This window comes from Ornithodoros turicata, unplaced genomic scaffold (genome assembly GCF_037126465.1).
Source record: "Ornithodoros turicata isolate Travis unplaced genomic scaffold, ASM3712646v1 Chromosome26, whole genome shotgun sequence".
Lineage (NCBI taxonomy): Eukaryota > Metazoa > Arthropoda > Arachnida > Ixodida > Argasidae > Ornithodoros > Ornithodoros turicata.
The window spans coordinates 598,342-625,960 of record NW_026999348.1 but is presented as its reverse complement, the minus strand read 5'-3'; the positions used below and the strand labels follow the sequence as shown (position 1 = coordinate 625,960).

Below are 27,619 nucleotides of genomic sequence, written 5' to 3'. Positions count from 1 at the left end.
CTGAAAAATGTTAGGTCAGGAGAGCATTTTACATATTTCACAGGTTGAGGAGTGGGTCAGTTCATGTTGAGTATGCACTGGTCGAGACTGAAAAATGTTAGGTCAGGAGAGCATTTTACGTATTTCACACGTTGAGGAGTGGGTCAGTTCATGTTGAGTATGCACTGGTCGAGACTGAAAAATGTTAGGTCAGGAGAGCATTTTACGTATTTCACACGCTGAGGAGTGGGTCAGTTCATGTTGACTATGCACTGGTCGAGACTGAAAAATGTTAGGTCAGGAGAGCATTTTACATATTTCACACGTTTGACGGTTAATGACAACTCTCAGTTTCTCGACTTCACATCATCCAAGGAACCAATCACTCTGGACGCATCATGAATAGATTTGATATTTGTGAGACGTTTGGAAGGATTCAGATGCACTTCCCACATGCCATACTTCTATCATCGCTCATGACTGCCGGATATATACATGGTGTTTCACCTAAGGTGATAAAAAATTATAACTGGCGATGTACTCCTCGGAGAATTGTTGGGCTTTCGGCAATTACCTTCTGAAAACTTTTGCCACCATTTAGGAAGACTTTGGACAATTTTTATTTGACGGAAATTTGTTTTGCTCAATTGAACTTTGAAAATTGCCAACCGAACCTCACTTTTTTTACAGAAATATGCAGTCCTCCACGGATAACGACAGACCCAACAAAAACTGCACAGTATCACAACAGAAATAGTGGGAAACAATTAGTGAAAATTATGCTTTAGCCCCGCCTGCTTGATTTTTGCAAAAACGCGCGCACGACAAGTGCGTCTAGAGGAGGGAGTGTCCCCGCCTTGGTTTGTTTTTCCTTGCTTGTGATAAGACGGTTATTTTGTTGTCGTTGTGATAAGTCGGTAGACACAACCATCAAGGTAAAAGCGCGGGATCCAAAGTTTAAACTAGAGTCACTAAATAGCGGTACAGAGCATCGCATTCCTTTTCCGCGCCCGAGCCGCCGTTCGGTGTCCGCGAATGGGCCGATCGTGTCACATGATTTCTCGTTCCAAGAACGCGCCGTCCATGTTGAGTCCCCTCCGTCCGAAACCGGTTTCCTCGGTTGTGAACTGGCTCGACTGCGCGCTGTTCTCCGGAGGAGAAGGCGGAGATTGGCGTCCCATTGCTAGGCGACGCAGCCAAGCCGGACCCAAGATGGCGGTCTCGCTCGCCGGCGTGGCTCAGTGTCGCTAATCTGCTCCCTATTTAGTGACTCTAGTTAAAACAGGAGGCGGGGACACTTCCTCCTCTCCACGCACCTACGGAGCGCACTTCTTTGTGAAAATCAAGCAGGCGGGGCTAAAGCGTAATTTTCACTAATTTTTTTCGACTATTTCTGTTGCGATCCTGTGCATAGTTTTTGTTGGGTCTGTGGTTATACGTGGATGACTTCACATTTCTGTAGAAAAAGTAAGATTCGCTTGGCAATTTTCAAAGTTCAATTAAACAAAATGAATTTCCCTCAATTAAAAATTGTCCAAAGTCCTCCTAAATGGTGGCAAAAGTTTTCAGAAGGTAATTGCCGGAAGTCCCACAATCCATTGGCGAGTACATCGCCAGTTATAATTTTTTATCACCTTAGGTGGAACACCCTGTAGAATCCATTCCACCGTTACCTGTAATATGTATGACTCAGTATAGCGAAAAAAAAGAAGAAGAGTATAGTCTTCACTTGATGTATGACCACCAAATTGCTGCCATCCACTGTCGAGAGCTGAACCTGCTGTCGGCGCCAGAGTTCGCTTTTTATGATGCATTTTCTTGCCAAGGTCGATCCGGAAATGTTCGACATTATGGAAGTACTGAGGGAGTCACTTGGAAAGAACTTCCTTGGACAAATACACGTACCGCCGAGGCGAAAGTTTCAAGCTTGACGCTGTTCACTTAGAAACGCTCTCCGGTACAAAGCATTTTTGAAACATTTTCGTAATCAACAAACGTAGTTCCTGGCTCTTTCCTAAGGGTTCAGCGTTGAAGGCGCACTGCACAGTTGGGAGTATATCGTGGTACATGTTGTTCGCTGCCACTGATCGATGAAGCGAATTGAAAACATTTATGATACCGCCATAATATATTACAGTTTGCTCTCCGCAGGCATTAGCGTGTTGCTTCGAGTTCTGCAGTTATTGTCTTTGTCATTTCAGAATCCCCACACGCTTCAGGATAAAAAAAACGTAAAAATATTTTTCAAGTTACCCCTGGGTGTGCAGGACAATACAACCCAGACAATAGTCATCCAGTATCCTACAAGATCAACTTCGTGAGTATGCAGAGAATTCGTTTTCTTTTTGTGGGCACGGAAATGAACACGCGCATATAGTTGTCGGGCTTCTATGCAAGCGTTAGTACACTAGTGGGGGAAATGGAAACTCAGGGCAATACGACGATACGTCTACTTCTCTCAGCGCAGGCGAAATGATAATGTTGAGAGACACCACGTGACGAACGGGGTATTCGTAGACTGGTATGCCTCACCCTCAAATGTTTCCTTCTTATTTGTGAAAAGTGAGGTCGATCCATGGGCAATTGGATGAGAGCTGCTCAGACAGCTGACGTACTTGCATATCGTATTCCATGTCAATAACTGTATGTTTTAAAATGTATAGACAACACGTGTCCACTCCAAGCAACAAAAAATACAACATTTCAGTACATCCTAGACATACCACGAGAACGATTCGGTAAACAGTGCCGCATATCAGAATTCAACAATGTGATGGTCAATTTATTACCTAGCCGGGACTTGGGTGTTCCAGCATCAGCACAATTCCTTATTTTATTCTGGTGCTCCCACATAAGGAAACGAGTCCCACTCTTTGTAACCCTACGTTCAATGAGAGAATAGGACACGTAAACTCAAGACAAAATGCACGGACACTACGAACGACACCTACCATCAAACGAAACGACTGAGTGAAAAGGAGAGAAACAATTGTCCACCAAAGCAGCATAAAAACAAGATAGCCCTAATGATTGTTTTCAAGGAACCAAGAGAGTAAGCGGTAGTGATCTGTACATTATATCGGTCATAACATATTTCTAGAAACCCCAGGTGAAAAACTGAGCTATGAAAGAAACTGGTACCAGTTCGTTCGCAGATTCCACCAGCTAGAACTGGCAACTGGATTGTTAACTTGTACTGGTTCAAGCTGCGCTGGTGGCAACTGGGCACTATGCGGTGCCAGCTCAAACAGGACAGGTGGCAACTCGAAAGTGAACTGCTGCTAGTTCAGGCTGAACTGGCGGCAACGGGAAAGTGGACTGGTACCAGTTGAAGCTGGGCTGGTGGCAGCTGGGCACTACGTGGTACCTGTTCAAACGGAACTGGTGGCAACTGCAAAGTGAACTGGAAGTGGAAGGTCAGCTGGTGCCAGTTCGAGCTGGACCAGTTCACATGTTTGGAGGAAGTTTCGGTTTCGGTACTGGGACAGGTTTGCTATACAGGGTGTCCCAGCTAAGTGTATACAGGTTTTTTAAAAATATATATAACACTTTTTCCAAGATGAAATCAATTGCAATATAGCATATGCTGAAGGGCACTCCCTAGGGGGGCATTAGCAAAGTCCAAAGGCAATGTCTTAATAAACTTTCATTAATTAACTTGTTAATTATAAAAGCTACAAAGTCGTCCCAATGAGAACATCTGTTCCTTTCGGTCACCTGATATCGTAGCCGTTTTCAGAACAAAAATCCGTTCCATAGATCGCCCGCAAAAAATTAGTGAAGGAAAGCCATTTTTTTTGTTTATTTTGTTCATTGCGCGTCTTCGCAGAAGCGTATTTCCTTCATCCCCAACGTGAGAGAGGGAAGGAGCACAGTGCCGCCTCATGCGTCGACGATGAGCTTTAACTTGCGGAAACAAAACAAAAACAAATGTATCGGGTGACTCTATCGAAACTAGCCTTATCTTGGGGTGCATGTTCTGTTTCCTTTTAATCTTTTTCCAGGACGCGAGAGGAGATAGTGTGCTCTTTCTCCCTCTCACATTGGGGGTGAAGGAAAGACGCGTCTTCTAAGAAGCGCAATGAACAAAATCAAGAAAAAATGGCGTTCCTTCACGAATTTTTTGCGGTCGATCTATGGAACGGATTTTTGTTCTGAAAACGGCTACGATATCAGGTGAGCGAAAGGAACAGATGTTCTCATTGGGACAACTTTGTAGCTTTTATAATTAACAAGTTAATTAATGAAAGTTAATTAAGACATTGCCTTTGGACTTTGCTAATGCCTTGCTAGGGAGTGCCCTTAAGCATATGCTATATTGCAATTGATTTCATCTTGGAAAAAGTGGAATTTTAAAAATCTGTATACACTTAGCTGGGACACCCTGTATATCTATGAAGATTGCAAAACGATGTTATAGGAACGGCAAAAAGTAATTTTAGAGTAGAAAAATTGTATTTCAACGTTTTAAAGGTTCGTAGTGTTAACGGAAGCTAAGTTGAAATTGTTCTATTGTATTTTGCATGTTCCTGCTCTCGCGATAAATGATTCAAGGATGCGGTCGCTTGCTTCGCCCGCTGGAGCAGCGTTCGTCATCGCCTGACATGTTTCGACTTTTTGCGTTCGTCTAAGCATGCCTCAACTGACATTTTTGCTCCTTGGCGTCATCTGCGACTCAGACGTTGTTCGTATAATCTGAAGGATTTGTCTGCAGTTGTCGAGAGTGCGACACTACAATGAGTGTCAGCGACTTTCAGTACGGCCGGACGGGTACCGTGGGATTACAGTTCGGCTACAACTGCGGAGACCACTTTATCGTGAGTACTATACTGAAGTGCTTTTCGTTGTGTCTAATTTAGAAGTACTACTTCAACGAGGACATCTTCTAAGCTTTGTTAGGCGTTGCATTCGTGACACCTGCAAGTGCGTGCCGCTTTATGAATAATATCCAGTTTATGCTACCGTTACCAAAGCTGCGTTCTTTTTTTGTTTTTTCCAGGACGGCACACGTTCATTCTCGTGTTTCAGATCCTTTACATGAAAAACACGGACTGCTCGCGAACCAGGGTAGCGCGCAAGAGTATTGCACTCGTCGTTCCGGAAAGCACGCGAATCTCTCAAGTGAAATGCACAGCTACTGCACAACGGAAATGTCATATGGAGAGATGCGCGTTCTTACCAGGGCCACAATTGCTCAAACTGAGTGACTGTTCAGGCACACGCTGCGATTACATGTCGCATATATATATATATATATATATATATAGACTGCAAGTAATGAGACTTGGGAGGCTGTATAAGGGTTAAAAACACTTGCTACTTTTATTACATTAATAATTAAGGGGGCACTAGAAATAGATTTACAGTTACGGGTCGACGTTTTGGCAGTCAGCGCTGCCTTCAACAGGACTAAACTTGGAAATAGGTGACAAGGGCTTATATACGAGGGGTGTTTCATTGAAACCGGGACTTTCTGTCTCCTGAGTGTACAAATGGCTCGGGCTACCTTATTTTCGTGATTTTCACACGCGACAGGCCTCACCACGTAATGGTCCAAAGTTTGTGCAAAACAGAAGACACGTGCTGGACAAGATGGCCGACAACGAGGTGAGCGCGCACATCGAACAGCGAATTGTCATGAAGTTTCTCGTGAATGAAGGCGTAAAATCATCTGAAGTTCACAGAAGACTTCAGGCTCGGTATGGCCACGATACACTTAGCCGCAGCAAAGCGTTTGAGTGGTACAAACGGTTCCGAGACGGCAGGACGATCCCGGCTCAGAGCCCAGTGTCAGAGTTCCTGAGAACATCCAACTTGTGGAGCGCCTGATCCTTAAGGACCGACGGATAACATGTCTCGAACTGGCTCGAAAGACGGACCTTTCTGTGGGAACGTTGAACACTATCATTCATGAACACCTCCAGTTTCGGAAAGCCGGGCCTCCTCACCAAAGGAGTCCTCCTCCTAGAGGACAATGCACGCCCGCGTACCGCGCATCTCACGACAGGCACCTTACAGGAACTTGGGCTGGGAGTTGCTGCCACATCCCCCTTACAGTCCAGACCTCGCCCCCAGCGATCTCCATCTCTTCGGGCCACTGAAGGCGTTCCTTGGGGACCACCACTTCAGCTGCGACGACCAAGTCAAGAATGCGGTCGGATCATGGCTGCTACGCGCCGGTAAGTATTTCTATGCTGTGGGCATCCAAGCCCTCGTGAAACGCTGGGACAAGTGCATTAGTGCAGCTGGAGATTATGTCGAAAAATAAAACTAATTTCTCGCCTGTAAGTTCATTTTACTTTTGCGAAAAATGAAAAGTCCCGGTTTGACTTGAACGCCCCTCGTACAAGGGAAAGTGGGGAAATGAGAGGGGAACAGTGCACGTGGAGCGGCGTTGGTGATGTTGCAGGAGCATTGTTGCTAATGGTTCATTGAGCACTTGCAGGAGCGTTGGCTGTCTTCCAGGAGAGTTCTCCTTGGTCGTCTGATAAACCTGAAATGATAAAAAGAGACGGCAGAAAGAACGAAAGAGGGTCGGGGGGACTTGGTCTACGAGCTAAGGCTGCGAGCTGTAGACAATACGCCAGGGTCTTCGTTTATCGTGGACTGGAATTTGTGGATTAGGAATGATTCACGCTGTTGCCTGCTACGGTCCGAGGGGAAACCAGTTTGTAAGATGCACTCGCGGATTTCCTTGAATGAGTGGCCGGTTTGATTGAAATGATGCGACACAGGGAGATTTGGTTTCTTTGTAATCATTCCTAATCCACAAATTCCAGTCCACGATAAACGAAGACCCCGGCGTATTGTCTACAGTTCGCAGCCTTAGCTCGTAGACCAAGTCCCCCGACCCTCTTTTCGTTCTTTCTGCCGTCTCTTTTTTATCATTTCAGGTTTATCAGACGACCAAGGAGAACTCTCCTGGAAGACAACGAACGTCCCTGCAAGTGCTCAATGGACCATTAGCAACAATGCTCCTGCAACATCACCAACGCCGCTCCACGTTCACTGTTCCCCTCTCATTTTCCCTCTTTCCCTTGTATATAAGCCCTTGTCACCTATTTCCAACTTTAGTCCTGTTGAAGGCAGCGCTGACTGCCGAAACGTCGACCCCTAACTGTAAATCTATTTCTAGTATCCCCTTAATTATTAATGTAATAAAAGTAGCAAGTGTTTTTAACCCTTATACGGCCTCCCAAGTCTCTTCATTACTTGTAGTCTATTTGTTTCGGCGTCCATCTGTACCCAGTTATACATTCATATATATATATATATATATAGATAGGGGAGAAAAGACACCAGAGACTGAAGTAGGGAGTAGGGGAAAGTTATTTATTAAGCTGGCATTTAAACTAAGGGTCTGGGGAAGTCTACGTTTCGGCGGAAGCTCCGCCTTCTTCGGGACTGAGACGAAAATCTATGTACAAGGTATTTTAAAAGGTTACAGTTGGTACAATTCCACTGCGAGGCAGTCGTCAGTGAGTCATGTTCTGGAAGATTCCAGAAGGTTCCTGGGTCATCGGCCGGGGAGATTACGTGTCAGAGCCTTGGGTCGCGCTCGTTGAAAACCTGTTGTCCGGGGTGTTCTTGGAGTCATTGTGTCCAGCTGTAAAGAAGAGAAGAAAAGAGGCAGCGGGCACTCCGAGGACATACAGAAAAGAAGTTATCCGGATATGCTTCTTACAGTTGATAGCACTCCTTTATCCTCATTTATTAGAGATTGGAATTTGTAGATCAAGTACGATTCGCGTTGCTCTCTTTTTAGTCGACCCGGTCATTCCATTAATAACGTCGCACTTTTTATTTTAGAGTCAAATTTCACATCCAATCGCTAGAGAGAGCAACGCGTATCGTACTTGATCTACAAATTCCAATCTCTAATAAATGAGGATAAAGGAGTGCTATCAACTGTAAGAAGCATATCTGGATAACTTTTTTTCTGTATGTCCTCGGAGTGCCCGCTGCCTCTTTTCTTCTTTTCTTTACAGCTGGACACAATGACTCTAAGAACACCCCGGACAACAGGTTTTCAACGAGCGCGACCCAAGGCTCTGACACGTAATCTCCCCGGCCGATGACCCAGGAACCTTCCGGAATCTTCCAGAACATGACTCACTGACGACTGCCTCGCAGTGGAATTGTACCAACTGTGACGACACTTTTGCAACCTTTTAAAAGACCTTGTACATAGATTTTCGTCTCAGTCCCGAAGAGGGCGGAGCTTCCGCCGAAACGTAGACTTCCCCAGACCCTTAGTTTAAATGCCAGCTTAATAAATAACTTTCCCCTACTCCCTACTTCAGTCTCTGGTGTCTTTTCTCCCCTATCTATATTCAACATCCTGGTCGTTCGAACCTAAATTTTGTAGCGTATATATATATATATATATACGTTGAAATAAACGAATGCACTTTATTAAAAACTAAGAGGGTTATTCGACGTTTCGACAGCAGCGCTGTCTTCAACGGGACTGAATATATATATATATACCGACGAGCCGCAAACACGGCGAAACACGTGTCCTCTGGTGCTGTCGCATCGTTCAATGAGTATCTGTTTCTCTACGTGCAGCCATAGAAGTCCTTTTAACTGTAAGTTTGAATTTCAAACACGTCTAGCATCATTTACCTATTTTTTTAATGGCTTTTCCCCCTTTCCCCCTCTTCATATATATATATATATATATATAGATGGGTAGAAATCCAGCGAACCGGTAGAGATGTAGGAAGGGAGTTGCCTCAGGACAGAAGCCGCCGATATTTCGAACAGAGACTGTTCTTCTTCTGGGCACCGTCCTCATCATTGGCATGGTATTTAAAGGGTTAGGTGTGACGTGTTTAAAGGTTCGTGCGAATTGTGGGTCAACAGCCCGGAGGGAAGAAAGGGTCCGTACGGGCTTCTACGGCCGGAGTGAATGGCTGCTTTGTTAGAGTGTGGAGGGGATTATGTGAACGTAGTGATCTAGGCTACAGACCGGTTACAGAAAAATGGAAGGTTCACGAACACGTGGACGAAACGGGACAACAGGCAAGAATTGGCAAGCATAGCGAAAGATAAAGAGGTTAGTGGTTACGTGGGGAAAATTCCAGAACGAGCAAAGGATTTTTTTTTAAATATATATTTGTAATACAAAGTTGTGGCATGCCATAAAGAGAGCAGAAAGCAGTGGCCATGCAGAACATAACAGATGATAATGAAGGTAGAAGGGAAAAGCATATTTTATTTGTGAAGTGTTTCTAGGGTATCTTGTGATTTGTTGATACCGGACGGGTGAAGAGCGTTGAACTTGTATATGAGATCAGACTCCCTATCACGTCTGTCACGTGTGGATCTAAACCCGGTTTCTAGAATATGTAGTTTAATGTTGTCAAAATTGTGACCAGGAACGTTAAAGTGTTCTGCGACTGCTTTTGGCAGACTCCTTGGTCAATGCCAAAATCAGCAAAACGAGCGCCCCGTACACGGGAACACGACCCTGCAACCTCCCGCGCTGCTAAACATGCAAGCACGTTCAACACGCTAACTTCATCAAAAGCACTGCGAGCAATTACACCCACCCCGTTAACCACGCATTCACATGCACAAGCTCCAATGTCATATACTGCATTGAATGTGGCGACTGCTCTATGCAATACATTGGTGAAACCGGCCAACAAATGAACAACCGCCTTACCGGACACAGAACAGACACGTCCAACAAACTCCCCAAAGCAATCGCAGAACACTTTAACGTTCCTGGTCACAATTTTGACAACATTAAACTATATATTCTAGAAACCGGGTTTAGATCCACACGTGACAGACGTGATAGGGAGTCTTATCTCATATACAAGTTCAACGCTCTTCACCCGTCCGGTATCAACAAATCACAAGGTACCCTAGAAACACTTCACAAATAAAATATGCTTTTCCCTTCTACCTTCATTATCATCTGTTATGTTCTGCATGGCCACTGCTTTCTGCTCTCTTTATTGCATGCCACAACTTTGTATTACAAATATATATTTAAAAAAAATCCTTTGCTCGTTCTGGAATTTTCCCCACGTAACCACTAACCTCCTTATCTTTCGCTATGCTTGCCAATTCTTGCCTGTTGTCCCGTTTCGTCCACGTGTTCGTGAACCTTCCATTTTTCTGTAACCGGTCTGTAGCCTAGATCACTACGTTCACATAATCCCCTCCACACTCTAACAAAGCAGCCATTCACTCCGGCCGTAGAAGCCCGTACGGACCCTTTCTTCCCTCCGGGCTATTGACCCACAATTCGCATGAACCTTTAAACACGTCACACCTAACCCTTTAAATACCATGCCAATGATGAGGACGGTGCCCAGAAGAAGAACAGTCTCTGTTCGAAATATCGGCGGCTTCTGTCCTGAGGCAACTCCCTTCCTATATATATATATATATATAGTTGTGAAGGAATGAAAGGCAAACAACGAAGGCAGGGGAAGTAAACAACGGGGCGGTTTACTACAGTTTAAACTAATAGAAAAATATCTAAGGGTATGGTCAACGTTGCGGCGGAAGCTCCGCCTTCTTCAGGATGAATAGATTTGAATGGTGTCTTGAAGCTTTTGTACATGTCTAGCATGACGTCAAAGTCGGGGTTCGCGCCACCTGGCGGTCGTTAGGGTCAAGCTCCGTAATATTGTTGTTGGGTCAAGTCCAGGCGTGAGGTCCTTGGGGTCGGAAGGGTGTCAGCAGTCCGGCTGAAAGGAAACGAAAAGGACGCAGTACCTTATCTAAGCAGTTAGAGTTCTTACTGTTGAAAATATACCAGGGTCCCAGTTAATGGCAATTTGTAGATAAGGTAAGATTCCCGTTGTTCTCGTGATCGATCGGAAGCAAAGCTTGATAGAAGAATGGCACGTCGGGGAGACCCACTACGTGTCACATACAGACGTGCACGCAACTTACAAGGTAGCTTAGTTCGCTCTAAAGTAACAGAACCAGAGAATTCATCAACTGCCTGCCATTCATGCAACGGCCGTAGATGTCGGATTTTCAAACTAATGCAAATGGCTCAATCCGTTAAGAGCACACACTCCAACTTTTCCGTCAAAATCAACGCAGATCTAGATTGCAACTCCTCTAACGTTGTCTACTTCATTCAGTGTAACGCCTGTATAGCACAGTACGTAGGCCAGACGAAAACGTCTTTTCGATTTAGGTTCAATAACCACCGATCAGACGTGACAAAAAAAATCAAATCTTCCAGTTTCGCGCCATTTCAGCCAACCGGGCCATTCAATTAACCAAGTTTCAATTTTTCTTCTTCAGTCAAACTTTGCATCCGATCGATCACGAGAACAACGGGAACCTTAGCTTATCTTCAAATTCCAGTCCGCCATCAACAAAGACCCTGGTATATTGTCAACAATAAGAACTCTAACTGCTTAGATAAGGTACTGGGTCCTTTTCTTTTCTTCTCAGCCGGACTGCCGACACCCTTCCCACCCCAAGGACGATGACCTCACGCCTGGACTTGACCCAACAACAACATTACCGAGCTTGACCCTAATGACCGCCAGGTGGCACGAACCGCGACTGTGACGTCATCCTACATATGTACAAAAGCTTCAAGACACCCTTCTAATCTCTTAGTCCTGAAGAAAGCGGAGCTTCCGCCGCAACGTTGACCATACCCCCAGATATCTTTCTATTCGTTCTATTAGTTTAAATTGTAATAAATCGCCCCGTTTTTGTATTTCCCCTACCTTCGTTGTTTGCCTTTCATTCCTTCATAACTGTATTTACTTCGTGGCCTTCTGAACTTTTATTCTTCTTCTATATATATATATATATATATATATATATATAAAAGTGAAATAATAAGACTTGGACTACAGATTACAGGAACGTTAACAAAAACTAATTTATTTAATGGGCAATTTAACACATAGATTAAAAAAACTTTTTAATCTATGTGTTAAATTGCCCATTAAATAAATTAGTTTTTGTTAACGTTCCTGTAATCTGTAGTCCAAGTCTTATTATTTCACTTTTATTCAACTTCGTAGCCGTCTGATATATTAACCTATTTGTTCTATATATATATATATATATATATATATATATATATAATAAAGATCAGAAGTGGAGACGGTGCTTCTACAGGACAAGGAATAAAAGGGGAACTTTATTAAAATCTAAGAGGGGGTATTCGACGTTTCGATAGCAGCGCTGTCTTCAACAGGAATGGGATATTATGGTGACGCAAGACAATTCCAAAGAATGAGAGGGGAATATGTACAAGGGGAGAGGGCAGCACACGTGCTTTGTCAAACAAAGGTAAAAGGGTACAATGAATCACAGGCAGTCATGTTCTTCGCCGGAGGGCAATGATTTCCTGGGGTGACCAACCAGGGAGTCTGAAAGATATGCAAAAGAGTGTATGTATTTTGAGAGAATTAGGAATTTAGGTTGCGAACTGTTGAGAGGACGCCGGGGTCCTCGTTAATCTGGCTTTTAAATTTGTAGATCAGGAACGATTCTCTTTGTTCTCTAAGGCGTTGGGATGGAAAACCCGATTGCAGAACGAAAATGGCTATGTCGTTAATTGAGTGGCCGGGTTTACTTAAATGTCGAGACACTGGCAGATTAGGTTTCTTTGATACGTCAGACCTGCGTGTTGTGTTGTGTTGTATGAGTGAAGTCGGCCCAGGACGCACATTCCCCCAGGACGTCAGTCGTGACGTTGCCCACATACGTGAGGCCGACAACGGCAAGCCCTATCGCCATCACCACCACCACCGTATGAGTGAAGTGAAGGAAGACGATTTGCTGGCTAGGCTCGAGCGCGACGTGGCAAGAACATTCTAGTTCTGGCAACGACGAAGAAGGATTATTTTGTATATGCTGTGGAATAAAGGGCTACGATACCACATATTGGCGCAGTCGAATCTCAACGCTGAACCGCTGCGATGAACTTGCATCCTCCACCACAGTTCCTACCAGTTCCTGGTAAGCCGTCAATACCATGGGAGGAATGGTACTTACTCTTCGAAACTTACCTTACGGCTTGCGGCAGTGACTCTTTCCCCAGTGAACGCAAAGTTTCTATCCTGCTAAACTGTCTTGGCGCGGAAGGCCAGTATCGTCACTTGCCGGATATTTCTATTCAGAGGAGCACGGGATTGGCTACAACTACGCCTCAGCCTGATGCCGCGTCTGCTGGAGATACTGCTCCTCCTCAGGATCCTTACGTCGTTGCGGTCATAAAGCTAAGGACTCGTTTCACGACGAGCGTCAACAGAACTGCCGAACGCTACAAATTTCGTTCGCGGGCTCAGTTTCCTGAAGAAACTGTGGACGAATATGTCTCTGCTCTCACGGAACTCGCTTCCACCTGTAGCTTTGGGAGCCTCACCGAAGAAATGACCTGCGATCAATTTGTTGAGAAAACTGATCGAAGGGAGATACGGGATCGTCTCCTTTTGGAGCCTTCCCTGACCTTGGACTCTACCTTGGTAATTGGAAGGCAAGTCGAACAGGCCATACGAGAATCGGCTTTGCTTTCGAGTCCAGTTCATTCTTCGCAAGTAGCAGCAATACGAAAGAATGATTCCACTCCAGTGAAGACCAAGTGCTTCAGATGTGGATCGGCGAAACACAAGGCAAACAATCCCTCTTGCCCTGCCAAGGACAAAATATGCCGCAAGTGCCGCAAGAAGGGCCACTTCGAATCCGTCTGCCGCTCAAGTACGAAGCAACGGAAGATTGTGCGCGAGCTCGACGCCTCAGTATTTGCCGTCACATCTGCAACACCTTCAGCAATCTTCTGTCAAGTTGAGGTCGACCATATTCTGCTGAGGATGTTAGTCGACACAGGATCGTCAGTCTCCTTGCTGCCCATTACTTTATACAAGCAGTATTTCAAGCACCTGCCGCTCGAACATTCTGCAGTTAAGCTCAAGTCCTATTCGCATGAAGTTATTCCTGTCCACGGAACGTTCACAGCTTTGGTGAGCTTCGCCAAACGTTCGAAAGCCTGCACTTTCTACGTCATAAAGTCTGGAACTCCAATCTTGGGTATTGACGCCCTGGATATCAAGTTGGATGTCGCACAGCTGAGATGCTCTCGCGTACAAGCTGAGTCAGACGACAGCATGGAATGTACTGTCCCAGATCAGTTTCCACGTCTATTTGCCGACGGGTTAGGACTTGCAAGAGGGTTCTCTCATAAAGTTACTGTCAAGACTTCAGTGATTCCTGTGCAGCAGAAACTGCGACGGCTGCCATTAGAAGTCCGACAGAAGGTATCCGAGGAACTGCAAAAGTTAGAGCAAGCGGACATCATCGAGCGGGTTGACGCGTCCGAATGGGTGTCTCCCATCGTCGTCGTCTGGAAAAGGACCGGAGAACTGCGCTTATGCGTCGATCTACGGAAACCAAACGAAGCAATCATTGTGGACAGCCATCCACTTCCGCACGTAGACGATCTGTTTCACAAGTTAGCTGGTGCTCATTTCTACTCGAAATTGGACCTTTCGTCTGCGTATCATCAACTGCAGTTGGCCGAAGAAAGCAGGAACCTTACCGCTTTCATCACTCACGAGGGTCTTTTCCGCTACAAGAGGGTTTGCTTTGGCCTGGCCTCGGGGGCAGCAGCTTTCCAGAAAATGTTATCTACTGTCTTAAAGGGTTGTGAAGGAACAATTCACTACCTGGACGACATTCTTGTCTTTGGGAAAAACCGCAGGGATCATGACAACAATCTCCGCATGGTTCTCCAGCGGCTAGAAAGCTCACTGTTACGTCTCAACAAGAAGAAATGCATATTTGGCGTTCAGGAAGTACAGTTCTTGGGCCACAGGATAGCTAACGGCACGTTGAAGCCATCGCAGGATACGTTGGAAGCCATTATTGAGGCACCAAGTCCGCAGACCGTATCAGCACTTCGTTCGTTTCTGGGCCTTGCAAGTTATTACTTGAAGTTTATTCCGCATTTTTCTTCTGTGACAGAGCCGCTACGACGACTCCTTCGGAACGGTGTGCCGTTCACTTGGACTTCTGAGCAGCAAGATGCTTTCAAAAGTGTCAAGTTACTTATGAGGCACTGCATCCCGTTAGCGCTTTTTGATTCGTCCTTGCCCACGGTCGTTACGACTGACGCCTCCAATTGCGGGCTTGGCGCCGTTCTTCAACAGCAACATCCTGAAGGGCTCAGAACAGTATGCTTCGCATCAAGATCCTTGTCTTCTACGGAAGAGGCCTACTCTAAAGGCGAAAAAGAAGCTCTCGCATGCCTCTGGGCCTGCGAGAAATGGCACATCTACTTATTTGGAAGGCGGTTCCTTCTGCGGACCGACCATCAAGCGCTTGTTACATTGCTGTCGACTCAGGGCTACGGACGTCAACCAATGAGGATTGCCAGATGTGCTGCACGGTTGTTGCAATACAATTACGAAATCCAGTACAAGAAGGGGCAGGACAACACGGTGGCCGACGCACTATCGCGCATGCCACTGAGCAACACCGAGAAAGCACCCTGCGCCTCACCCGACGAATCAGAGTTGGTTTGTTACGTTCAGCAACTCCAACTGTCTCCACTGACACTATCTGAGCTACAGGATAGCACGGGTAACGACCCCGTAATGACCAACCTCCTGAAACTCTGCACTACTACTTGGCCGTCGGCGGCAAGGGAGAACAAAAACCTTGCACCTTACTATTGCGTCCGGGAAGAGCTTTCTACTATCCAGGGTATCGTCACCAGAGGAGAAAAAGTAGTACCTCCTGCAGCACTCCGGAAGCGAATCATCATTCTGGGTCATGAATCACACCCAGGAATAGTACGTACGAAGCAACGGATTCGCATGCGCTGCTGGTGGCCAAAGATGGACTTGGAGATAGAAGAATACGTTCGAGCTTGCCATATTTGCAGCACGGCGGATAAAACAGCCGTTACAAGACATGCGCCGCTGCAACCCGTACCGTTTCCTTCCGGACCCTGGAAACAAGTTGGAATCGACCTGGTTGGGACCCTTCAGCAACTTACCGTCAGGATGCCGTTTCGCCATCACTGCCGTTGACTATTAATGCAAATGGCCTGAGGTCAAAATGACGCCAAAAGTCACGACGGATACAGTAATCGCATTTCTCCGCCAACTTTTCGCAAGGGAAGGGTATCCGGACATCATCGTCTCTGATCACGGCAGTCAATTCCAATCACATGCATTTAAGTCTTTTCTACAAGACAGAGGCATCCAGCATCGCCAGTCGTCGGTTTACTACCCTCAGTCCAATGGACAAATAGAACGATTCAACAGGGTGATGAAGGACTTCATACTTCTTAGCGCTTCAGAACAAGGCACCATACTTCGTGACTTGCCGGAGTTTCTCGGCATTTATAGGAGCACACCGCATGCTGCTACACAGCTTTCGCCTGCAGAATTGTTACATGGAAGGCGTATGAGGACGCGGCTGGACGTCGTGGGATTTCCTTGTCTTGAGGGTAACATCATTGAAGAAATGACCAAGCTGCGGACGAGGGTCAAAGACTATCAAAAGCGTATGAAGCAGAACTTCGACTCACGAAACAGGGTTAAGCAGCCGGCGTTCGAAGGTGGCGATTTCGTCAGGGTTAGACTCCCGGGAAGCCAGCCCAGAGGTTCATCGTCATTTAGTTCTCCACTGCGCATTCAGGAGAAAGTGGGCCCGGCGACATACAGGACGAGCGATGGACGAATGTGGAATGCTTCAAGGTTGTCCGCCTCCCGGCCGACTCCGTCTGGTTCAGCGGATCCAGCCGGCTCATCAGGTCAGCTCACACCCACGGTGTATCCCAGGAACGAAGACAGTCACGCTGCCAGTCCTCCACCTCGGCGCTCTCAACGAAATCGTCGTCCACCCGAGCGTTACCCATTGTAAATATTTTCAAAGGGGGGACATATGTTGTGTTGTGTTGTATGAGTGAAGTGAAGGAAAACGATTTGCTGGCTAGGCTCGAGCGCGACGTGGCAAGAACATTCTAGTTGGGGCAACGACGAAGAAGGATTATTTTGTATATGCTCTGGAATAAAGGGCTACGATACCACACTGCGGAATCGGATTCTGAAGTAGCTGAAGGAGCTGGGTGTAGCTGTTTGACCGATATATGGGCACTCATTACATTGAAGGAGATAAAGGACGTTAGAAGAGTTACAGTTAAATAGACAATGAATTTTTGTGTGATAGTTAGAATTTGTGCTTTTTACTCTGGTAGCAGTTTGTATTAATTTACAGATCTGGCATCTGCGTCCGTTGCATGGTTGACAACCGTTGTGGTCCGACGGCTTGTTTAACTTGGCGTTCACAAGTCTGCCTTGGATGTTCCTTGCTCGACGATAAGTAACGCGGGATGGTTCTGGAAACACCTACTTACCGGAAACCCGCGTTACTTATCGTCGAGCAAGGAACATCCAAGACAGACTTGTGAACGCGAAGTTAAACAAGCCGTCGGAACACAACGGTTGTCAACCATGCAACGGACGCAGATGCCAGATCTGTAAATTAATACAAACTGCTACCAGAGTAGAAAGCACAAATTCTAACTATCACACAAAAATTCATTGTCTATTTAACTGTAACTCTCCTAACGTCCTTTATCTCCTTCAATGTAATGAGTGCCCATTTATCGGTCAAACAGCTACACCCTTCAGAATCCAATTCAACAACCGCAGGTCCGACGTATCAAAGAAACCTAATCTGCCAGTGTCTCGACATTTAAGTAAACCCGGCCACTCAATTAACGACATAGCCATTTTCGTTCTGCAATCGGGTTTTCCATCCCAACGCCTTAGAGAATCGTTCCTGATCTACAAATTTAAAAGCCAGATTAACGAGGACCCCGGCGTCCTCTCAACAGTTCGCAACCTAAATTCCTAATTCTCTCAGAATACATACACTCTATTGTATCTCTTTCAGACTGCCCAGTTGGTCACCCCAGGAAATTATTGCCCTCCGGCGAAGAACATGACTGTCTGTGATTCATTGTACCCTTTTACCTTTGTTTGACAAAGCACGTGTGCTGCCCTCTCCCCTTGTACATATTCCCCTCTCATTCTTTCGAATTGTCGTGCGTCACCATAATATCCCATTCCTGTTGAACACAGCGCTGCTGTCGAAACGTCGAATACCCCCTCTTAGTTTTTAATAAAGTTCCCCATACATTCCTTGTCCTGTAGAAGCACAGTCTCCACGTCTCATCTTTATTGAATACCTTTATTTTTCGTGGTCAACAGCATTCCTTTATTTCAACTTATATATATAATATGTAGTGAACGTCGAGAAAAATCAGAGACAAAAGACGAAAGTAGGGCAAGTAACAAAAATGGTTATTAACACTTAAAATTAGGGAAGATGTCTACGTTACGGCGGAAGCTCCGCCTTCTTCAGGACGAAATAGCTAAATGTGGCCACAAGGCTGATAAGGGGCTTGATAATGACGAGCTTTCGCTAACTAGCCAGATTTCAGAGTTGTCATTTGAGAGCCAGTCATTTGAGAGCTTCTGCCGTAACGTAGACATCGTTCATAACTTTTATAAGTTTTACGTTTTAATAAATCATTTTTTGTTACTTCCCATGCGTTCGTCTTCTGTCTCCAATCTATCTGATCGTTCACTATAACTACGTAGCCGTCCGATCCAACTTCAACTTTTCAAGATATATATATAGATAGATAGATAGATAGATACTCATTGAACGATGCGATAGCACCAGAGGACACGTGTTTCGCCGTGTTTGCGGCTCGTCAGCTCTGGGTAGCTGCGCATCGTTCGCAATTGGCAAACCAGAGGTCGCTCAGCGAGCGATATACACCTGGGAGGGTGACTGAGCACTCCTCAATGCCACAATGCAAGCCAGTGAATTATAATGAGGGGGAAAAGCCGTATTTGAAATTCAAAATTACAGATTAAGATGGCTTCTATGGCCGCACGCAGAGAAACCGATACTCATGGAACGACGCGACAGCACCAGAGGACACGCATGTCGTCAACGACTCATTGCAGACACAATAACATGAGCTCATCTGTGTTTCGGACGGAATAATTGGTCGATCCTACTTGTGACACTTCTCATTACTAGTCAAAGATGGAATGCAGACTGAAAATAATACACGATTCAATCAACCGGCTGCCTCGAACAAAGGTCATGAGTGACTGTGAAGCGGTCGTGTTAAGCCTTACCGTATTCAGAAACATCTCTCGCGTCCGTGTGGATTCATTTTCTACAAAAGGCGTTCAGTCCGAAGAACCTTTCGAAAAGCATCAATACCTTTGCACATCGAGTTTCACATATCCCATCCGCAACGTCTCATCCTTGATATCTTGATAACTTGCAACCACATGTGTTGCAAACAGGCGAACGCCGACGTGAAAGAGCAAATGGCGTAAGGGTAGAAGGGTCGGGCAGAATGAAATCTGTTCACAGATAAAATGCGTGCGTTGGTTAACGGCGAATGAGTTACAGAGTGCACCTATTTTGTCATCGTGGAGGTGTATATTTGAGCTTTTAACATGTATAAATATTTAAAAATCGCGGGGAACTACTTAGTCCTATACACGCGGATGAACGTGCAAGGTGGCGGTGCAAAGTGGCACAAGCCGCTCACCAGCACCATCAGATGCAATCTAGTTGTCCACCAGATATCACACACCGGAAATTTGACGGTCCATTAGGTACCACCAATGGCAGTCTGCTGGTGCATTAGGCACCAACAGGGACGGTCTGAGGGTCTGTCAGGTGCCACCAAGGGCGGTTTGGTGGTCCACCAGGAAGCATCAAGGTCGATTTGATGGTCCATTAGATGCCATCAGAATATTTCGATGGTCCATCAAATTTTCTGGTGGTCCATCAGAAAAATTTGCAATCGGGAGGTCACGTGGCACGTAATTCCTTCCGTCAGGATGTGCTAAGACGCCACTGATAGCCTAGTGCAAAGCCAGTCAAGTGTATAAGGGAAACAAAATTAGCAGGAGCTCTTTGGCTGCACGTATAGCATATGTTTGTAAGTCAAACGTCACCATGCCAGTACTGGACAGCTGTTTCGGCTTTCTTGGGCCTCTTCAGCAGTACGCAGGCAGGCAACGTTTGAGCGAATGGCGTGAGAAGGTCACGTGATTCCTTCCGTCAGGGTGTGCTAAGTCACCACTGAAAGCCCAGTGCAAAGCCAGTCAAGTGTATAACGGGAAACAATTGCTAAAAAATTGCTCAAACGTTGCCCGCCGTCGTACTGCTGATGAGGCTTAAGAAGGCCGAAACAGCTGTTCAGTACTGGCATGGCGACGTTTGACTTACAAACGTATGCTATACGTGCAGCCAAAGAGCTCCTGCTATTTTTTTCCCTTTATACACTTGACTGGCTTTGCACTGGGCTTTCAGTGGTGTCTTAGCACAGCCTGACGGAAGGAATCAGGTGCCACGTGACCCTCTGACGCCATCCGCTCAAACGTTGCCTGCCTGCGTACTGCTGATGAGGCCCAAGAAGGCCGAAACAGCTATCCAGTACTGGCATAGCGACGTTTGACTTACAAACATATGCTATACGTGCAGCCAAAGAGTTCCTGCTATTTTCCCCCCTTGTATATATATATATATATATATATATATACAAAAGACGCGAACAACAGATTTTAGGGAAGTTAGGCACACTAGTTTATCGTAATGCGAAGCAGCACAATGCACTGAAAGTCGAGTGCAATAGAGGTGGACGGGTACCTGGCAGGCTATGAACAGAGTCCTGAAACTAAACACCACTGATGACACACATACCGTCCACCCATATTGCACTTGACTTACTGTACATTGTGCTCCTTGGGTGGGCAGAAATTAAATGTTAAATGAAAAAGGGCCGACTGTCTTCGTCAGGACAAAAGATGCACAGGCGGTTACACATTGTTAAAATAGGTTTGGTATGTGACGTCATAATCGGTACAAGCGTGCCACGAGGCGGTCGTCGGTGAGTCAGATACTGGAATATTCCAGAAGATCAACTCTGGGTGGTGATGTCGTTCTCCTTTGATCCCGGTCCGTTCTGAGGGAAAATTCCCGGCCAGGATAAGTGCTGCTTCCGACTTTGCAAAAAAAGAAAAAAAAGAAACGAATAGAGAGAAAGAGTATAGCTCATCTAGGCGGCCAGATTTCTTAGCGTTGAAAGTGCTCCGAGATCTTAGTTAGTAGTCCATTGGGATTTATAAATGAGATAAGATTCGCGTTGTTACATGCACAGATCTGAGCTAAGATTTGACTGGAGAATGAAAAGTGATACATTACTTGTTGAATGGCCTACTTGTTTGAAATGGCGAGAGGCCGGGAAGTTTGGCTTTTTTGTAACGTCAGACCGGTGGTTGCTGAATCTGAACCGACATGATGTTTTGGTCTGACCTAGGTATTGTGCTTTGCACATGTTGCGCTGAATGACATAAATTATGTTAGATGAATTACAGTCAGAGTCACCATTAATTTTGACGGAAGAATTAGTGCCTAGTACTTTGGTGCTTTGCAGTATTTTGCATATTTGACACCTGCGACCATGGCACGGGTGGCAGCCGGTTCCTGGATGTGCTGGTTGGATAACATTAGAGCTAACTAGATTATCATGCAGGTTGCGCACGCGTCTGTAGGTTACCCGCGGTGACTGAGGGAAGATTTGTTCCATGCGATCTGGTTGGAGAAGGATGCTGTCGTGATGGTTTAGTATACCGTTACGCTTGGAATATCGCAGTAAATCTCAAAATGAGGTTTACGGAACTATGGCACCTAACTACGCAAATATTTTTACGGGAGCCCTAAAGGAGGAATTTCTGTTCAACTGTGTAGAGAAGCACACGCTTTACACGCGGTTCCTCGACGACATCTTCAAGGTGTGGCCACACTGAGAAGATGACCTAATTACATTTATCAACGATTTTAACCAAGCACATCGGGCCAAGAAGTTGACCCATTCGTATTCCGCAAGTAAAGTTAATCAACGGGGTCTCGTTCACAATGCTGTTCCCTAAACCTACGTACTGTCAACAGTATCTAGCATTTAACAGTTGTGACCCGCGTCATACTAAACTTGACATCCTTTACAGCCAGGCACTTCGATACAGGCGTATCTGTTCCACGACGTGACGACGTAGTGACGACGACCTGGGCCGAAGTCTAGCCGAATTTAAGTTCAACAACCCCGGGGCGTAAGCCCGCCCATTCCGCGCGCGAAGGAACAAGCGACACAACAAAGGTTCAATAAAACATACAAGGGGCTTATTCACCTTCAAACAGCGTCGTTTCCCAGCGGGAAAGTGGCCTGTGGCCTCTTCCCCCAATGTTCTTGCGGCTTTAGCGGTGGCACACTTGATAAGATAGCGCACGGGATAGCGCGGCTCGCCACATCCCCCTGTTACAGAGACATCAGATCATCTGAAATTTCCAGCGCGACGTCATCTTCCAGGGCCGATGAGGGTGCGGCGTGCGGAGGAGGTCTAGTCTAGGCCAGGAGTTCGGGTTTGAGGCGCCTGAGTGTTGAGAGGGCCGCGTTTACGTCATTTGTAGTGCGGTAAGCCTCGACCCGGGCCTGGTGGAGGGCGCCTCTGCGGTGTGTGGCTCGGTGTAGTTCGCGAACCTGGCACAGTGGGCACAGAATCCGTTTTTCCTATGCTGTCAGAGATTTTAAGGGGTCGGCCGGGTGGCGTTTCGAGAGCGTCAGGCCCTTCAACGGTGCCGGTGTGCAGCCATGGTCGTCACCTCTGAGGGGCCGTGTAGCACCATCCCGGAGGGCCAGAGCATTCTCCACTGGAAAAGGGGCCTCTCGTCCCAAGTTCAGGAACGCCGGGGTGAATCCTGTAGATCTGTTGACCGTCGTCCGTGTAGCGAACGCCAGCTCAACCAGGTGCACATCCCATCTCGGTGGTGCTGACTAGTAAAAGAAACTAACATCACTTTAGGAATCGATTACCACGTTCGGTAATGTTAGCCTGAGGGTGATACGGGGAAGACTTCTTGTGCTGAATGCCTAAGACGGCGCAAGAATATGAGAACACCTTACTTGTAAAGTAGGATGCGTTATCTGTGATGAGCTGAGCACGAAACCCGAACCGGCAAAAGGTCTCGAGTAGTCTCTCCTACACTCTCTGGGGAGTCAGCGTCCTGAGAGGAAGCAGCTCAACCCATCTCGTGATATGATTAGTAACCACAAACAAATACTGGTTACCTCTAGGACTACGGGGAAATGGTCCCATCACATCAGAAGCAACTATCTGCCAGGGTATATTGCTCTGAACAGCCTGTAAGCGCTCAGGGGTAAACCACCGCGAGGTTTTGCTCTTCTGCATACGGGACAAGTACCAACATACTTTTGTGGCGGCCCGTGGCCGACGATGACAACGACGTGCCTCTGCTGGCGCGCGCCACTGCACCTGGCAACTAGTTCTACCGGCACCGTCCTAGCGTGAGGCCACGCACATCTGCCCGCTGGGACATTCCATCATCGCCGGTCAGGACTCATGTAAAGGAAGGCCATCGACCACTACATTTGGTGACCCGAACCACGAACACCATGTTCGGCATAATTCGGCCATGCAACATCCTAAATTTTTCGGCAAACCAGCAGCGAACCACCCTCTAGCAGGCAAGGCGCACCGGGACCACTGTTCCACCGGGGACCCGGAGGGAGACCACAGTACGCTGACTTTCCGGCCTCTACCTGCTTCACGATGGACCTCCCCGGCACTTCTCCTGCGGCAACCGGCATTCACGCTGTCGTACCGGTCGCGGTACTGTCGCCCACCCAGCAATCACTCAGCAAGCACCCAGCGCACTCAACAAGGGCTCAACACAATCAGCAACCACTCAAGCATCCAAGCACTCAACATTCACATCTCATCAATGGAACCCGCCCGGATCGCAGCGCTCTTCTTCCCGCCATCCCGCTGCTGCTGCATCAACAGCCACAAGCACAAGCCGTGTGCCCAGTCGTCCACCATCTACGAGCTGTCATCATTCTCCTCTTCATGGTATCGACGCGGACCTCAACCGCATGCACCGCTCCGCGTCTGAGGGGGGGAGTGATGTGGCGGCCCGTGGACGACGATGACAACGACGTGCCTCTGCTGGCGCGCGCCACTGCACCTGGCAACTAGTTCTACCGGCACCGTCCTAGCGTGAGGCCACGACCACCTGCCCGCTGGGACATTCCATCATCGCCGGTCAGGACTCATGTAGAGGAATACCATCGTCCTCTACACTTTGTTACATCCTGCCTCATTCCTGGCCACGCCGCAACACGACACAACTTTTCATGAGTTTTCCTGCCGCTGCTGTGACCTGCCAAGGCCGAGTCATGAAAGTAAAGTATGAAAGACTTGTGCAACGTCCGTGGCACCACGACTCTGAACGGGGATGAGCCGTCGTCCTCATCCGCCTGGGGTATGAATATGAACAGGATGCCATCCTCGCCCAGCAGATAGGACTCGTGCCATCCGTCAGTCGTTCCGGTGTCCGCCGAGTCCTGTTCAGCGACATTGCGATACCCACTGACAGAATCCGTCCGCTCTCTTAGCGTCTAGGAGGTGCTCTCTGCTCACAACCGTGCCCCGACACGCCCGAAGATACGTCTCGTGCCACTTGTGCCGCTGCCAGAAGTTCAGAAGGCGCCTCGGTGCCTTGCTCTTCCCCCCCGGTAGAGGCGCCCGGGATAGCGTGTCTGCTACCACATTCGTCGGGCCCCGCCTGTACTCCACGTTGAAGGAGTACCCTTGTAACGTCAGGGCACACCTGGCAAGTCGCCCAACCGGGTTATGGAGCCTTGTAGCGTCAGAGCACACCTGGCTAGTCGCCCAAACGGGTTATGGAGCCGTACAGCGAAGAAAGAAGTACAGGTTGGGACACAAGTTTACGGAACACGCGAGCGTCGTACTTTTTCTTCGGTGCGACACCCTAGCGGCCGGCGGAAGCGGGTGAGTTCACTGCTTCGGAGGCGTGGAAGCGTGCGCTGTTAGCGACACACATTGGTAGTTCCAGTTTGGCTTGGAAGTGTCTGGGATGCGGAAGCTACCGCTGTGTGTCGCTAACAGCGCATCCTTCCATCCCTCCGAAACACTGAACTCACCCGCTTCCGGTGGCCGCTAGGGTGTCGCACCGAAGAAAAAGTACGACGCTCGCGTGTTCCGTAAACTTTTGTCCCAACCTGTACCTGATGGTCAGTCTGGACACTGAAGGTACTGCCGTCCAAGTAGAGGTCGAACTTCCTGAAAGCGAAGATAATCGCCAAGCACTCCTTTTTCGTAACAGAGTAATTCCGTTCTACCGGATTCAGCGTCCGACATGCAAAAGCCATTGGACAAAGAGTACAGTCATGCTCCTGCAAGAGCACTGCGCCAACGCCATAATCGCTTGCATCTGTTTGCACAACAAATGGTTTCTTAAGGTCGGGCAGATAAAGCCTAGCCGTATCAGTGATTGCTTGTGATAGAGCACGAAATGATCGTTCCTGATCTTCTCCCCAAATCCAGCGTGTGTCCTTGCGCAGCAAGTGGTTAAGGTTGCACTAGCTCGGCGCAATTGGGAATGAATTCTCTGTAAAAACCAACCATACCTAGGCAGCGCTGCAAGGCTTTGACGTTACCGGGAACCGGAAACTCCGTGATTGCCTTTAGCTTCTCATTGTTGGGACGGAGGATGCCTCCGTTCATCACAAAGCCGAGAAGGCTGATCCTAGACGACGCTAGGTGCACCTCGCGGGGGTTGATCCTTATGCCCGCTTCACGCAACCTTGGAAGGACGATTAACAGGTATTCCAAGTCTTCCTGAAAATTTCTAGAAAAACACTACGACATCATCCATGTATGCCATTGCGAAGTTTTACTTCGCATCTTCCAACACTGTATCCATCAACCGCTGGAAACTGGCGGATGAGTTTAACAGACCGAAAGGCATTCATACGAATTCAAACAAACCTCTGTAGCGGCCCGACGACAACGACGAGTGTCACCCATGACTCACCCGCTCGCGCTCACCCCTTTTTGGTTCTCGTTCAGTAAATCTTCTCTTCTGCTCGCGACTGGTTTCCTGTGCGGTCACTTGTAGCATAGCTCCTACACCTCTGTGACAAGTAATGGCTGTTTTTGGGACATCGTCCGGGGCAACTCGGATTTGCAAAGATCCTCTACTACAATCAAGCGTTTAAAACACAGTTGCATTGCCAGGGGAATACAGGATTGACTCAATGGACGGGAGACAATGGGAGGGGTAAGAGTCCCTTACGGTTACTGCGTTAAGTCGACGGTAGTCGGCGCATAACCTAGCGGTGCCATCACGTTTCGTAACCAGGACATCAGGAAATAACCAAGGGCTCTGGGACCTTTGTACTGCACCGGTTTGGAGCATTTCGTCAAGAGGAGCGTCCAATCAGGCACGCTTACGAACACTCAGTGGGCGCGGATTGCAAAGACAGGGTCTAGCGTTACCGGTGTCTATGCTATGCTGTAACATAGACGACTTACGGGCGGTTTTCCGTAAAGATTCCGTCAGACTACCGCAGTACTTGTTCAAGGGGACGGCGCTGCTCCTCCGGACCATGGAATGACCCCAAGACAGTTGGAAGCCCAGACGTTTCAACGGACGCTGCCACAGCTTGCTGTGCTGTGCAGTGGTCCTGTGCTGCGGCGAAGCGGAAAAATCCCGACTAGGCGTGGTACACGTATCCTCCATTGTGCAGGTTCAGCACAAACTTCTGCCGATGAAGTCGCTGCCCAGGATAGCAGTAACTGCTAGGCCAGGAAGGTGCACGAAGCGCTGCTTTCGTCGTCTCCCATCCAAAGGTATCCAGAGCACAACTGCAGCCTGTGCCAGAACGGAGTCATTGGAAGCAAGACGAAGAGTGACATCTGTGGATTGCAATTCCACATGCCGTGATAGGTAATTGCTCGAAAACACTCTCCCCGATATGGGAGAGCGTAGTTCCCGTGTCGATAATGGCGATGTAATCTCTACCCAAAATTTGTCCGATATTTGGTTCCTTATCCTCGATGAAATCTCGGACAGAGAAGGTAAGAGGAGCCAATGTCTCTCTTTGCGTTGTCTTACTGCTTGCAAAGCTAGTGTTTGACTGATCAAGGCTACGGATAGCAACCGTTTGCTCGCTTTCTTCGCAACTTGCCGACGTCGTTGAGCGAGCATTCGTGAACGCCGGCTCCGACCGTTTCCCGATGGGACACTGCGGGGGTTTGGTTGCTATCGCGAGCATTTCTGATAAAAATGGTTAGCATCATCTTGCGCACTTAAGTTTGCGCAAGATAGCCCAGATAGCCGCTGACATGCTAGCAGAGAATGGGGGCAGGCGAGGCCAGCGTAAACTATGCGCGTGCTGCTTCTCAGGCAACATGGTAGCCCATTTCTCCTTAGTTTAAGTACATCGCATCGGCTCAGTGTGTCTTAACGCGCGCTCGTCGTCACGTGTTTGGAAGTTGCGTTTTACCCCGATTTTACTGCGAACAACGGCACAATGACCGTGCACAATTTTGTAGATTTGTAACATGTAGATGTCAAATTTGTAAATCAATGCAAGCCGCTAAATCAGCAGAAACCAACAATTCTAATTATCGGGTCAACATTAATGGCGATTTTAACTGTAATTCTTCCAATGTTGTCTATCTTCTTCATTGCAATGAATGTA

At 47.3% G+C, this 27,619-nt stretch overlaps 1 long non-coding RNA gene across 1 annotated transcript in view; it reads left to right on the top strand.

Annotated features, from left to right (window-relative positions):
• The window catches only part of LOC135373605 (uncharacterized), an 81,865-nt gene that overhangs the window by 53,597 nt on the left and 649 nt on the right, over nucleotides 1–27,619 (top strand). The window contains exon 2 of the long non-coding RNA XR_010416508.1: nucleotides 2,181–2,296. This is a non-coding gene — a long non-coding RNA (uncharacterized LOC135373605). The remainder of the gene's footprint in view (nucleotides 1–2,180; nucleotides 2,297–27,619) is intronic.